Genomic DNA, 14,673 nt, shown 5'->3' with positions numbered 1-14,673 from the left:
AGTGTTTACATACTGCCTCACTGCCTCACGGGCATCTCCTCATGCTAATACCTCCCCTGAACTGCGTTCCAGGTGAGCTAAAAATGGCCCAGCACACATTAGCCTGGGAAATTAATAATCTTAACTGTTGGTCCAACAGAGCAAATCTGGGCCATGATTTTGATTTTGAAAAAGGGGCTATTCTTGTGTTTTTCCACTTATAAATATATATATTTGCCATTGATCATGGGTATTAGCATACATTGGCATTCTCCGAAATGGAAATATACAGCAGGTACACAACTGAGAAATCTGAAGGTCAACGGCACCCGCGTTGTCCTTCGCCTTTTGGGAATTGTGCTCGCATCCTCGAAACAATAAACTTCCAATTTGGTCGATATGTGAAGGAGAGTTAGAGTAGTTATCAAAGTTATAAACACGGGAAAGCAATGTGCCTAGAGAACCAGCAATCCAAGCAAAAGTTACTCTTACCAATTGAAAATAATATTTTAGCCTTTCCTAAGGCAGAAACTCAGCATGAGCAGTGGACATGAGCATTTATGGGAGAGCCCATCACCAACTGAGTAAAAAAACCAACACTATTAAGCACGTTTCATTATACCATGATAAAAATTAGGCTAAAACTCCTTGACCATAAGAGCATGCTCCATCATACATCCTGGTAGGGCATAGTGGGATAAAATAATATTTGTGTGACCATTATGTCAGTGTCAAAAGCATTCGTGCATCATTTGTGCTCGGAAAGCACTGCTGAACCGAATTTAATTATTAATGTGCAGGTGCTGCACTCACCAATACCATATATAGCTTTCTGCATTGTTCACAGGATGGTTTAGAGGTATGCACACTCCCCTCTGAGCTACGGGCCCAGTGGGCCCGTCTAATAAGTAGGATTCAGGTGTGTCAAGCCTGGGTTTGAATCCGGACCCACTGATAAACTGTCATCTTTGAGGCAAATGAAAGCTTGTGAGCAATCTTGGATCCATCATTTTGAGACATGTGAACTTGTTTAATTACTCCCTTACCCTTTTATCATGGTCAAACTGTTTGATATTTGGCAAAGGTCATTTTTATTGGGTTAGTTGTTTTTGTGAAATGAAAATGGGTAGACAAAGTAGCGAAGGTAGTTGGTTAAAAGAAAGTCTTTTGGAAGACAGAGAAGATCAAGGATGGAGGGGAGCAATCGGATACAGGGTTGCTGCACCGGGATGGGCAAAATAAGAAAGTAGCGAGAAAAGCTGTGGATAAGGTGAGAAATGATATGTAAGAGGAGGTGAAAAACAAGTTGGAAGAGGATGGTGGGAAGAAGATGATCTATAAATTGGCTTATGGACAGGGATTATGGCCGTAAGGACATGCAGGAGGTGACGATGATGAAAGCGAAAAATGGGAAGTTGGTTCCACAGGTGAGAAAAAGAGGAACAAATGAGTGGAGGTGAGCAGTGATCCTGTATTTTGGTAGTTCCACCAGAAGGGGGTTGATGGTGGATCGTGTGTGCCCTGCAGAAACTTGGGGGGGGGGGGGTTAAAGCATGGGAAGAGCAGAGGATGCAAGACCAGAAAGGAGGTGTTTGGTATAAGACAGATACCACAGACCTCTCTGCGATGGCAAAGTGATAAGCCCATAGAAAGCTTCATCGCAGAAGATTCCAATAATCTTGAAGGCCTTTGTTTCCACGTCATCAAGCTGAGCAAGATGTGAGGTAGGGGATCCAGCCTAGAGGGGAGAGCAGTACTCCATCAAGCTGCAGATGAAGGCCTTGTTGGAGGATAGGATTCAGGTGTGTCAAGGAAGCACTTTGCATGATGGGGAGACCCAGGAATTTTAATGACTGAACTTCCTCAAGAGGATTGTTAAGAAATTTGAAGGGGGAGTTTGCCAGATGGTCCTGTTGGAGAGAGATAGTGAGAGTGTGAAATTTATCTGAATTGAAAGACAAGAGGCTGCACCCTGCCTGTCTGAAGAATGAGGGATGTTATAATTAAATGGATAGAGGATTTTCCAGAGTCAGAGAGATCATTGATGAAGTCGAAGAATAGTACTGGGCCCACAGCACTGCCTTGGGGCACTCCAGCCTTGACAGGGACGAGATGAAAGGATTCCGTTGAGAGCCACACATTGGCTAGAAGAGTAGAAGAAGTCAGTAAGCTATTTATGGAATTCGCTTTGGATGCAATCGGCAAAGACTTTGGAGAGTAAGGCAGGATTCCAGACTATGTCAAAAGCATGAGATTTGTCCAGAGAGATGGCCCTGATTTCATGTCTGACATTGAGGGCCTCAATCCATTGTAGTTTGAGTATAAGCAGTATTCCTAAAGGTGGAGTGAACTGGTCTGAAACCAAATTGGTAATCTGAGATGAGGTTGTTGGAGAAAAGGATTTCATATCAACTGTGATGATGGATTCCAAGAACGTGGTGATGAGTGTAAGTTGGCTGATCGGTCTGGAGTTCAGGGGATCCGTTTTTGCAACCTTTTACCTGCAAAATGTCACAGTCTACAAGTGTTCCACATTGTTGCTGCTGTTGTTGTTGTTGGTACTCTTGCTTAATGGTGATTATTGAGACATGCACCCATTGGTCCGACACCGGCCGGACCTCACCCACATCTGTCGCTTGACTACATCCACCATGGCACCCAGACAAAATGATATAGCCGCCATCTTGGTTTTCTGATGGGCCGAACACATTAGGCCTGTTGGCCGCTGCTGCTTATACATTGGGTTTCTTGCCTCAGAATTCCATTGGCTTTGTTAGGGTCAAGTGTTAATCATAATATAATGGGGAACCTCAAAAAAAAAACGAATCATATGTAGAAATAAAATTTCTTACTAAAGTTTAATCAACCCGTACATGCCTCCGTAAAAAATAGCATTGCGTAATTTTTGAACAGCTCCATATCGGGGTTAAACATCCGTGACCGTGTGACAAATCAGCTCGTTCTGATATAACCGCGTTGGAGGCTAAAATGGATGAGGGGGGTCGAGTTAATATTTTAATATCCTGCTAAATACATGTTTCCCAATCACACATTCATCTTTTAAGAGTGCATTAAGTGCAGTTAGGGAACGAACAATGGAGACATCCCTCCCCCTCTTCTGTGAAGAGGAAGAAGAACCCTGCCGTCCCGTGAATCACGATGTCAATAACTCCCTCCCAACCGTGGTTGAGCGGGGATGGATCACGAGGGCATGAGTCACGCCGTGCGTGGAGTAGGGGGGCGGAGAAGGATAAGGACGATATCCTTTCTTCGGACTTGATGAGTAAGCTTTTTGCTTCGGCTGGCTCAGTGAGCTTCGGCTGACGCCTGGCTCGGGAGGAGGCTTTTTGGAGGCTCTTTGCTTTTATGGTTCCGTGAGCTTCGGCTTCTGCTTGGCTCGGGAGAGCTTTTTGCTTCAAGCTGCTTTGTTTGGAAGGAAGTTAAGCCGGTCGCTCGGCTCGAGCTGCGAGTGGTGGCTTCTTCTTCTTCTTGGTTCGTGGAGCTCTTTGTTCTCCATTTTGGTTCCCGGCTTGGTGCGACTCATCAACCTCTTCGGAGAAGTGGTTCCTCGGGGAAGCGACGCATCGACGGGAAGAAGGAACGCATCGACACCTCGTCTCACCAGCACGTGTTGAAAAGCGCGGGAGGATTCGCGGGAGCTCGGGAAGGATCGCGGCTCACGGCGATTGGATCCAGCTCGCTCTCGCTGGAGCCTGGGTCCGAACAACTTGAAGACCACACGAGGTGGAGAGGTTCGAGATAGGCTCTGGGTTTCAGCTCACCTGTCCTCCGAGCTGGAGCCCGTTATTACAGGCCTCTGCCACCATTTCTTGGGTGTGTGTGTGTGTGTGTGTGTGTGTGTGTGTGTGTGTGTGTGTGTGTGTGTGTGTGTGTGTGTGTGTGTGTGTGTGTGTGTGGCCCGTCTAATAAGTAGGAAATTGTTAAGTGCTTTGTGTGCTGTAAATGTTTGCATTGCATTTCGTATAGACGGTCATAGTTCTTTTGTCGCGCGTTTGTTGCTTGTATAATTGCATACGTGTTTTGCCTGGTTTAATTGCATACGTGTTTTATTATAATAAATGTCCTTGTGTGAATGTAAACCTGTTCGTTGCGTCCTCTTCCCTCAATTGAGCTGCCATCTTGCACTCGGAATATAGTTGGTTTTTAAATAGCCAGTAAAGTGATCGGATCCAACGGGACTGCGCGATAATACCCCGCTCGGTTATCCCAAAAGGAAGCGAGCTGCTTAAGCGGCTCGTTTCCAAGCGGTCCCATTGAGGTACAATCTCTCGGTAACCTACCCGCGCGAATAATAATGGGAAATCAAAGATTTGGCGATCGGGCCGTGTAGCGCGGCTAGAGTGCGGACAAGGTTGTGGTGTGGTTAAAAACACACCCGTGGCTGGTTTCCGGCGTTGATCCGGAAAGCCGTGACTGGATTGTCCGTTCTGTGGGCGAAGTGACTGCAATTGGTTAGACGCGGTCATTCGCACACCGACGGGTGGGAAATCCATAACAATATATTGTTGTGGTTACCAAATTCGCAAACCACCATTCAGGTCCCTTAGGTGAGATATCTCGGTAAGTATATGTGTACTTAGGCCCAAACCCGTTGTCTAGAGGGAATAAATGTCATTCATGCGTGCTGCGACTCTTCAGGATAGCCGTTTTTCTTTTACTATCTTTATTTTGGACCAACCGCCATTATTACCACCGCCAACCGCGTCTCAACAGTCATCACAACATCAACCACCCACCGCGGCGCCGCTTCACCACAGCAGCCACGACCTTTGCCGTCACACCTCGCAACCGTCGCATCGCCACCGTTCTTGCGCCGCTTGTGGGTACCGGTATTGGACTCGTGCAGGGCGCGCGCCGAACAGCGTGTACAAAACCACGGACTTTCCGCTCCAAAAACGGATCAAAAACGACTCGCGCCCACTTTTGTTCCGTCCAATCGGTGAGCGAGGGGCGATTTGGCCCCGCCTCCAGGGCGTTGGAGGGCGGTCGCTATATGCAAATTCATGGATCAAAAAGCATTCACGCCCACTTTTTCTCGGGCCAATGGGGAGCGAGGTGAAAGGTCGAAGGCAGGGGGTCAAAGGCGAAGCCACGGGGCTTATATAAGCGGCTGCGATCGTCAGAAAGGGTCGATCGTCAGAAAGGGTCGTCGTGTGCGTTGGAGTCGTGTGTGCGTTGGAAGGAGTTCGCAGGAGGAAGAGTTCGGAGTTGGAGTCGGAGCGAAGAGGACGGAGCTGTGGAGAGGCGGCGGCGGCAAAGGCAGACGAGGGGGTGCTCGCGTCGGTGCTGGGAGCTGCACACCAGGGAGGCCGATGGCGCGACCTGGTCGAGGTGGAGACGCTCGTCGCGGGACCCGAGACAGAGTAAAAATCCTCCTTTCCCCGAGCATCAGCAACCCCCATCATGTTTCCCCCCGCGCTGAGATAGTGCGACCAAGGGGGCCCCCTTCCCACCCCCTACCAGACACTGTCTGCGAGGCCCGCGGAGTTGAGGCACCACCGCCGCTCCGCGTCTCATCACCAGACGGGTAGGCCCGACACGGTCTCGGCCCCAGGCCCGCCTACCCCCTCACCCTGGAGGGTGGTTCTCTTTTCTTTTGCTTTGGGAATGTGTGTTGTCGGCGCCGTCTGTGAAGTAAAATTGTATAAGTGTTGCCGTGTGCTCGCGTAATCGGTATTAGATCTGCATTGTCGCAGTTGCTTTTTGTCTTCTTTTTTATGTGCTTTTGGTGGAATTGTATATGTGTGCTTTCCGTTCATCGCGAATAAATGTGCTTTATGTTGAACTGTTTCCCGCTTCGCTTCGTCATTTCTCTCATTGAATCCTCATCTTGCTTCACGTAAAGGGTTGGTAGTGGGCTGAATACGCCCGATAATTAATCGAACCGTCGAGGCCGACGATAACACCGCTCGGTTATCCCGATAGTACGGAACGGGTCGCTTAAGTGGCCCGTGTCCGAAGTCAACCTGCGGCGAGGTGCGATCGCCCGGTCTACCCTCCGTGTGGGTACTTAGGTAGGTCGAATTTGGCAAGCAACCCTATCCCACGCGGGGGCCGATTGGCTCGATCGCGGTGAGACCGAAAGGTCCACCCGTGACTGGTTCCCGGCGTTAGTCCGAGAGGGTCACGACTGGATTGTCCGTCCGGTGGGCGACGTGCCGCGATTCGAGTTACGTGGCCGTCAGCACGCCGGCGGGCGCGAATCCGTAACACTGGTGTCAGGTCGTGCGATACAAATCCATCGCCCTCCTCGCGGCACTGGTATCGGAGAACAGGAAAACGGGCTCTCCTGTCTCCAGCTAAATTCACGGGAATCGGTCCAGGGGTGAGAGAAGCGACCCCCGATTCCCTCCAAATTACGAGCGATTCAAATTAACCCTTTAAGAGAAGCAAGATGGCGTCTCAAGGCGAGCGGGAGCCGGGGGTATTAGAAATGGATGTAGAATGTGTAAAATCCATGGCTCAGGATGAAATACCCGTGCAGGAAATGTTAATTGTACAGGAAAACGAACTCGCCCAACTGAACCCAGAGGCCGAAATGGGTGCGGAAGCGGCCGCGGTGTATGACACCTCCCCTCCCCCTCTCCACCAAAACCTCCCGACCCCTGCCGAAACGGCTCACTCAAGCACACCCGACATGGCCCGGCTATGCGCCATGCTGGCGGCAATGACAAACGAAATGAAAGGAATGAACGAAAAGATGGATACAAATACAAATGAAATGAAAAACGAAATGAACAAGCAAATAAACGGAATGGAAGCAAACATGAAGGAGGAAATGAAAGAACTACGGGGTGAGACACAGAACATGGGCCGATGCCTGCAGGCGGGCATGAAGGCCGTTAGCAGGGAGCTTAAAATGGCGACTCCACGTGTAGGAACGAATGAGCTGGAAGGGGGTGCAACGGCTGTCGGGCCCGCGGTGGAGGCGGGTAAGGAAAAAGTAATTCGGGAGACAAGAGACGAGGTGAAAGTAATTGCGAGGGAGAGAAAAGAACAATTAATACGGAAAGCAAGGATGAGGTACGCGGAGATCGTGAAAGAGCAAGGAGTGAAAAACAGGGAAGGACGGGAGCGACTTGAAGAGAAAGCAAGGTTGACCTACATAAAGATAAGGGAAAGACGCCAGAAAGAAGCGGAGACTAATAGACAGGAGGGGACAACAGAAACTTATAAATGTATAGAGACACAGGAGACAGAAAAAATAGAGGAGACGACAGAAAGAATAAAATGTATAGAGACACGGGAGATAGAGGGTGAATTGGACAAGGTTAGTGACGCACACACACACACACACAGAGGTAGTGGAGGACCATGAGGGGGAGCTGGCTGAATGGGTGGAGGCCCAGTGCGAGCAGCTGGATGGCCTCCTCCAGGAACGAGGGGAGCGAGTATGCCCCCTTGAGGCGAGTCACGACCAGGTGGGTTCGGTCGTGCTTTGCGAGGTTGAGGGGACGAGTGCTGTGGACGGGTGCACGGAGAGCTTGGGGGGTATAGAGGCCCCGGAGACCCTTGTGGGGACACGAATCCACAGTGTGGTTGTCCCTGTGTGTGTGGTGCAAGGCGTGAGTGCGTCCCCGTGTGTGGAAGCGACCCCGTGTGTGAGTGGTGTGGTGGCGATGGTGCCGGAGTACGTGCTTCCCAGCACGGCCAGTGTGGATGAGGCACCGCGGGTGAGTGCCCCCGCGTGTGTGAGTGAGGCACGGTGTGTGGTTGAGGCACCGCGGGTGAGTGCCCCCGCACGAGTGAGTGAACGGCCGAGTGCAAGGGAGACCGTGTGTGTGAGAGAGCGGTATGTGAGGGAGATGTCAGTTGGCATGCGGGAGCACGCAGCCGCGTCTCCCGGGGTGAGTCTAATGGTGTGGAGTGTGAGCGTCGTAACACGCGGGAGTGCGTGTGTGGAATGGAGACGACGACGGCGACATGAGAGGAAAGAAAGCCGAGTAGCGGCTGTAGTTGTTTCGGGGACCGTTCCTGGTTCACCCAGCAGTGAGCACGCGGTCCGTGCTGTGCAACGCACGAGGCCGCCACGTGCTCGCTTGCGAGAGTGAAGTCCCGGTCCGGAAACGCACGCGGTGGATTTGCCGATCCCGCGGACGGACAAAGTTTAAGCAGGATTTCGGATTTGGACCGGACGGGTTCTCCACGCGATCGTGTGTGTTAAGCTCCAACGGGCAAAGCACATGTGTTCGCGTGGGGAACCCCTCGAGACGTGGGGCTTGTGTTTTTTTTTTTTATGCGCACGGTGACGTCATGGCTGCACGTGGGGTTGGAATCCGGCAGGAGGGGTATCCCTGCCGGATGGTACCGTCCAAGGAGGGACGAGGAACACGTGCAGCTGCATGACGTCACGGGCAGGTGCGAGCGCGAGTTGCCGCGCTGGTGGTGCGCATGAAAGAAAAAAAAAAAAAGCAAGCCTCACTTTCGGGTGCACAGGATTCCTGGGCAAGGGGTGGAAGACCCCCTTACCTGGGCACAGGAGGAAACTAGTTAGGGGGAAGGGTTAGCTTAGTTAGACCGACTTCATGGGGCAGGGGTAAGTCCTCATGGAGTCCGTGGAATGGATTAGGTAGAGGGATTTAGCGAGATTTAGGTTGGGAAATAAAATGATTTATTTGGAGACAGTGACAGACTTGTGGATATGTAGAGGGGACGTAGTTTAGCTACGTAGTGTTAAATGGAACGTGCTATAGTTTAAGGGACGACGTGGGAGCACGAGTTAGTTAGGGGAGGTAGTTAGAAGGATGGCAGAGTTCAGTGGTGAGTGTGTTGAAGAGTTGGAGAGTTGTGAGGTGAGTACATGGTGAGTGAGTGAGGCCAGCGGGTCTGTGTGTATGGAGTGAATGGGGAATGCATGTTGCGATGAGTGATTGGGGGGAGGAGTGACTCCCGCCCAAGGGACCCCCGGGGTCAGTGTAAAATGAGTTAGTTGGGTTAGTCAAATTAACAAAAATGGAGGTCGTTTTGCTGTTGGTGGGAATGTAGGCTCGAAACCCATTTGGAGGGGTGCAGGAGCCCTGTTGACGGGCTTGGGAGCGTGGCTGCGAAAGTTGAGTATCGCTGAGTGGGTACCCCAGGCACCAGGCTAGTCGGCCGTGGTAGGCCAAGGGCCCATGGGGGGCCGGGATAGCGTAGTGGGCACGGGTGCGCCTGCTTGGTGCGGGGGCCCGGGGCGCCATTAGCCGCGTGGGCAGTGTTGTGGGCAAGGGTGACCCTCGGAAAGGGGCCTGGGAAGCCAGCCTGCCACGTGTGCGTTTCAGGGGAGGTGCCATGGGGGGCACTCCCCGGTGTTAGGAAGCTGGTAGGCTCGGAGGCAGTGTAGTGCCCGGGGGTGCCATAGCGGGAGATTCGGCAGAGGGTCGTGCCTGCCAAAGGGAGCCACGTGTCCCAGCCAGGGGACCGTGTGAGGGCACGGAGAGAAAATTGGGGGGCGAGGCCCGAAATTGTGAGGACACCAACACAGGCGACGGGAATCTGGGTTGTTAGAACCAATAGTTTAAGCGAGAGGCGCTTGTTGAAAGCCCCGGGGTAGTTTAACAGTTAAATGGTTAGGATAGATTAGGAAGTGTACCCCTCCGCACCATCCATCCCCTCGCTCTCGTTGTGGGCCGCTGGACCCACTTTGGTTATAGATCGCCGAACTCTGGGGAGGCCATTCTGAGGCTTGAATTGGGCCTCGACACAGGACGCGAGCTCTCCCTTGTTCCCCTCCGGGAGGGGAACGTAGGGGTTGGGAGTAGGCTAGGTGACAGGATAGGTTAGCCGAACAAGGACGATAAAGGGGGTTAGGGGACGATTTATAGTGGGGAAGTAAAAATAAAAACAACAAAAAAATAAGTTGGGGCTAAATTGGGGTTTGACAAATTAAGGGAGTGGGTATGTACAGTGACAGGCAAAGGCGATAGGTTGGGAGGGAGACAGGTAGGTAGGTCCGAGCCCGCCTTCCAAGTGGCCAGCACCACCGCACTCCCTCCACCAACATCCACGCAACAGCAAAGGCTGGCCAACTTCATCGGCAGCTGTTGTTTTGCTGCAAGGCCTGTGCCATCGGCTGGCCGTGTTTTGCTTCAAGGCCTGTGCCGGCCACTTCATCTGCTGGCTGTTTTTCTTCAAGGCCTGTGCCGGCCAGTTCATCTGCCGGCTGTGTTTGCCTGCAGCGGCCTTCTTCTGCGGGCTGTTTGCCTGCTGCCTTTGCCATGCCATGCCCACTGCCCCTGTTCACCAGCCCCGTTCAATTTTTGCTTTGCCCCCCCCCTGTTCATTGCCATGTGCGCCAGGATCAGAAAGCAACAGTTTTCAAGCTGCGAGAACTGCCCCGTTGGCAGCTACAACACGGGCCTGCAGTGGCGGCCCGTGCACCGTGTTTGTGTTCATTCATCCATTCGTTGTGTTCATTGCGTGTGCCACTTGAGCTGGCACGGAGTCAACGGTTGTGCAGCCCATGCACCGTTGTGGTTCACTGCGTTCAGTTCAAAAGGGAAGGCCTTGGACTGCGTGTGAGCAGCCAGCCACGTTCCCTGTCACCTGCATTGTTTTGAGCCAGAGACCGCATGCGAGCAGCCTGGCTCCCTGCTAACTGCTTTTCTTTTGCAGAGTTCATTGATCCTGGGCCATGGTTTAGTGTAAAATTTGTAAGTTAAGTTTAAGATGTACTGTAAATATGAGTGCGCCCCCGGCATGTCTGTCCTAGCGCCGGCAATTTTATTTAAGTCGTCCGTGTGAGTGAGTTTGTTTAGGTAGTTACGCAGCCCTCAGGTTATTTATTTTGGGGACACGAATACCATGAATGTCGCACTCAGGGATCCGTAGGTAAAATGTACTAGGGGAAAACTACACATGATGGCACACGAGAATTTGACGACTCGGGACGAGTCTGTAAAAAGGGGAGGGGTAGTGTTGTGGTTACCAAATTCGCAAACCACCATTCAGGTCCCTTAGGTGAGATATCTCGGTAAGTATATGTGTAGTTAGGCCCAAACCCGTTGTCTAGAGGGAATAAATGTCATTCATGCGTGCTGCGACTCTTCAGGATAGCCGTTTTTCTTTTACTATCTTTATTTTGGACCAACCGCCATTATTACCACCGCCAACCGCGTCTCAACAGTCATCACAACATCAACCACCCACCGCGGCGCCGCTTCACCACAGCAGCCACGACCTTTGCCGTCACACCTCGCAACCGTCGCATCGCCACCGTTCTTGCGCCGCTTGTGGATACCGGTATTGGACTCGTGCAGGGCGCGTGCCGAACAGCGTGTACAAAACCACGGACTTTCCGCTCCAAAAACGGATCAAAAACGACTCACGCCCACTTTTGTTCCGTCCAATCGGTGAGCGAGGGGCGATTTGGCCCCGCCTCCAGGGCGTTGGAGGGCGGTCGCTATATGCAAATTCATGGATCAAAAAGCATTCACGCCCACTTTTTCTCGGGCCAATGGGGAGCGAGGTGAAAGGTCGAAGGCAGGGGGTCAAAGGCGAAGCCACGGGGCTTATATAAGCAGCTGCGATCATCAGAAAGGGTCGTCGTGTGCGTTGGAGTCGTGTGTGCGTTGGAAGGAGTTCGCAGGAGGAAGAGTTCGGAGTTGGAGTCGGAGCGAAGAGGACGGAGCTGTGGAGAGGCGGCGGCGGCGAAGGCAGACGAGGGAGTGCCCGCGTCGGTGCCGGGAGCTGCACACCAGGGAGGCCGACGGCGCGACCTGGTCGAGGTGGAGACGCTCGTCGCGGGACCCAAGACGATTTGAAAGACCTCCTTTCCCCGAGCATCAGCAACCCCCTCCTGTTTCCCCCCCGCGCTGAGATAGTGCGACAAAGGGGGGCCCCCTTCCCACCCCCTACCAGACACTGTCCGCGAGGCCCGCGGAGTTGAGGCACCACTGCCGCTCCGCGTCTCATCATAGACGGGTAGGCCCGACACGGTCTCGGCCCCAGGCCCGCCTACCCCCTCATCCTGGAGGGTGGTTCTCTTTTCTTTTGCTTTGGGAATGTGTGTTGTCGGCGCCGTCTGTGAAGTAAAATTGTATAAGTGTTGCCGTGTGCTCGCGTAATCGGTATTAGATCTGCATTGTCGCATTTGCTTTTTGTCTTCTTTTTTATGTGCTTTTGGTGGAATTGTATATGTGTGCTTTCCGTTCATCGCGAATAAATGTGCTTTATGTTGAACTGTTTCCCGCTTCGCTTCGTCATTTCTCTCATTGAATCCTCATCTTGCTTCACGTAAAGGGTTGGTTGTGGGCTGAATACGCCCGATAATTAATCGAACCGTCGAGGCCGACGATAACACCGCTCGGTTATCCCGATAGTACGGAACGGGTCGCTTAAGTGGCCCGTGTCCGAAGTCAACCTGCGGCAAGGTGCGATCGCCCGGTCTACCCTCCGTGTGGGTACTTAGGTAGGTCGAATTTGGCGAGCAACCCTATCCCACGCGGGGGCCGATTGACTCGATCGCGGTGAGACCGAAATGTCCACCCGTGACTGGTTCCCGGCGTTAGTCCGAGAGGGTCACGACTGGATTGTCCGTCCGGTGGGCGACGTGCCGCGATTCGAGTTACGTGGCCGTCAGCACGCCGGCGGGCGCGAATCCACGACAATATATATATATATATATATATATATATATATATATATATATATATATATATATATATATATATATATATATATATATACACATATACATATCTTCTTCTTCTTCTTCTTCTTCTTCTTCTTCTTCTTCTTCTTCTTTCGGCTGCTCCCGTTAGGGGTCGCCAGAGCGGATCATGATTATGATCCGCATAGTGATTTGGCACATGTTTTACGCCGGATGCCCTTCCTGACGCAACCCTGGTCACCTCTTACGACACAGGGATATGGTACACCTATTTTAACCGGGGTATACACGGGCCCAGTACACTGGTACTCACTTCGCCGACCTCGGAAGGATGCCAGGCTGAGTCAACCCCCTGGTGTATTAATCCAGTGGCCCATCGCGGCTTGAACTCAGGACCTTTTGGATCCCAAGCCGCTGCCCTAACCACTGCGCCAACACACCAGGCTAAATGGGGTGAAGTCGTATTCCACTTACTGCATTAAAGTAAAATTACTGCTGATACTCTGCATCAGTTGCTTTCTCAAACACACCCACCCCAACATGTCACGCAGAGCGTGGGTTATGCTAGTTATTTTTAAACCATGCATGTCAAACGCTGGCTTGATTTCAGAAAAGTGAGATGACAAAGGAAAAAGGCAAACTGAAGCATTGGGATCACAGGTGGAAACAAGCGAGAGAATGAAGAAACAGTAAAAGAGGAGAGAGAATAAAAGGAAACACAGTAATCTGCAAAGTAAGAGGGTTGCTTCGGTAGGATGAATAAAGTTAAAATATATTGTCACGGTTCCGGGGTTCAGGGCTCGCCATGAGAGGAAGCAATCGGTTCTTAGTCGAACGCCCGGTCCTGAGTCTGCTGGGCACAGATAACTCCACACACCGGCAGGTTGCTAGGCAACCATGAACGCCGATTGGCACAGCCAATCCGGGCAGGGTTACACCACTTCGCGTGATACCTTCATAGTGGATGGCCGGTTAATTAAGGTCTTGTGCACTCAGTGCACACTCGGATTACTACTGAGCATAACAGTGAGTCTGTGCTGGCTAACAAAGCAAATTATTGGGGTACAACTTCCAACCTAACTCTACTTGTGCACTGTGTCGGAGCAGTAAAGGAAAAGATGACCGAGACAGATTGGGAATAACAACAAACAATTATAATTTACTTCAAACACACAAACAAACAATCATTTAAAAGCAAGTCTTGACAAGTAAAAAAGCAAAAAGACACTTAATAGCAGATTTATCCGTAACGCGTATTCTTTTTATTCAATGTTACTTACACAAAAGACTTGGCCATCATTCACTCAGGCGAAAAGACCAAAACAAGAAGACCTTGAAAATATAATAAAAGTAAAGCATGGAGTAAAGAAAAGCAGTCTTTTCCTTTCTCCCTCACCAACAACAGCCCAAATATACAAGAGAATGCAGAGGTAAAAGATGGGGACGCACAACTGCGTCCCTGAGGTACCCAGACCCAGTCGGTGAGTCTTCTCTGGCATCCCAGATATGCGAGCTAGATATGTCACTTGCCCTCCTCTGTCTCAGCTTCTTCTTCCTCAGGTCTCCATCGATGAGGTGCTGCCATTCACCCTCCTCGTCCTTCGTGCCTGACAGGATTGAGAGGGCAAGATGACGTTTGTGTTAGCAGTGGTCTTTTTCCACAGAAGTTTGACACCAACTGCTCATGAAACCTTCCTTTGCCTTCTCCTCTCTTTCAGTCATAAGCTCCTTGCATCCCTACTCATGCTCGCCTGCCCGTGCACTTCTGCCTTTCTGCTTCTCTCAGCCTTCTCTATCTGTTTTCTGCTCTCTCCGCCGTCGGCTCAGGAGCTCTTTTTGGCCCTGCTCGTGCGAGCTTGCCCCATTTGCTTCTGCCTTCTTTTCTCCTTCACACTGCTCATTCTCCCCTCCTCCTATAAATCTCTCTCTCTCTCTCTCTCTCTCTCTCTCTCTCTCTCTCTCTCTCTCTCTCTCTCTCTCTCTCTCTCTCTCTCTCTCTCTCTCTCTCTCTCTCTCTCTCTCTCTCTCTCTCTCTCTCTCTCTCTCTCTCTCTCTCTCTATCACAACATTGGTTCACACCCAAT

The sequence above is a fragment of the Eptatretus burgeri genome, chromosome 12 (genome assembly GCF_056783735.1).
Source record: "Eptatretus burgeri isolate ZD-2024b chromosome 12, Ebu_testis_v1, whole genome shotgun sequence".
Lineage (NCBI taxonomy): Eukaryota > Metazoa > Chordata > Myxini > Myxiniformes > Myxinidae > Eptatretus > Eptatretus burgeri.
The sequence above is the reverse complement of the archived record's forward strand: the minus strand, read 5'-3'. Positions refer to the sequence as shown.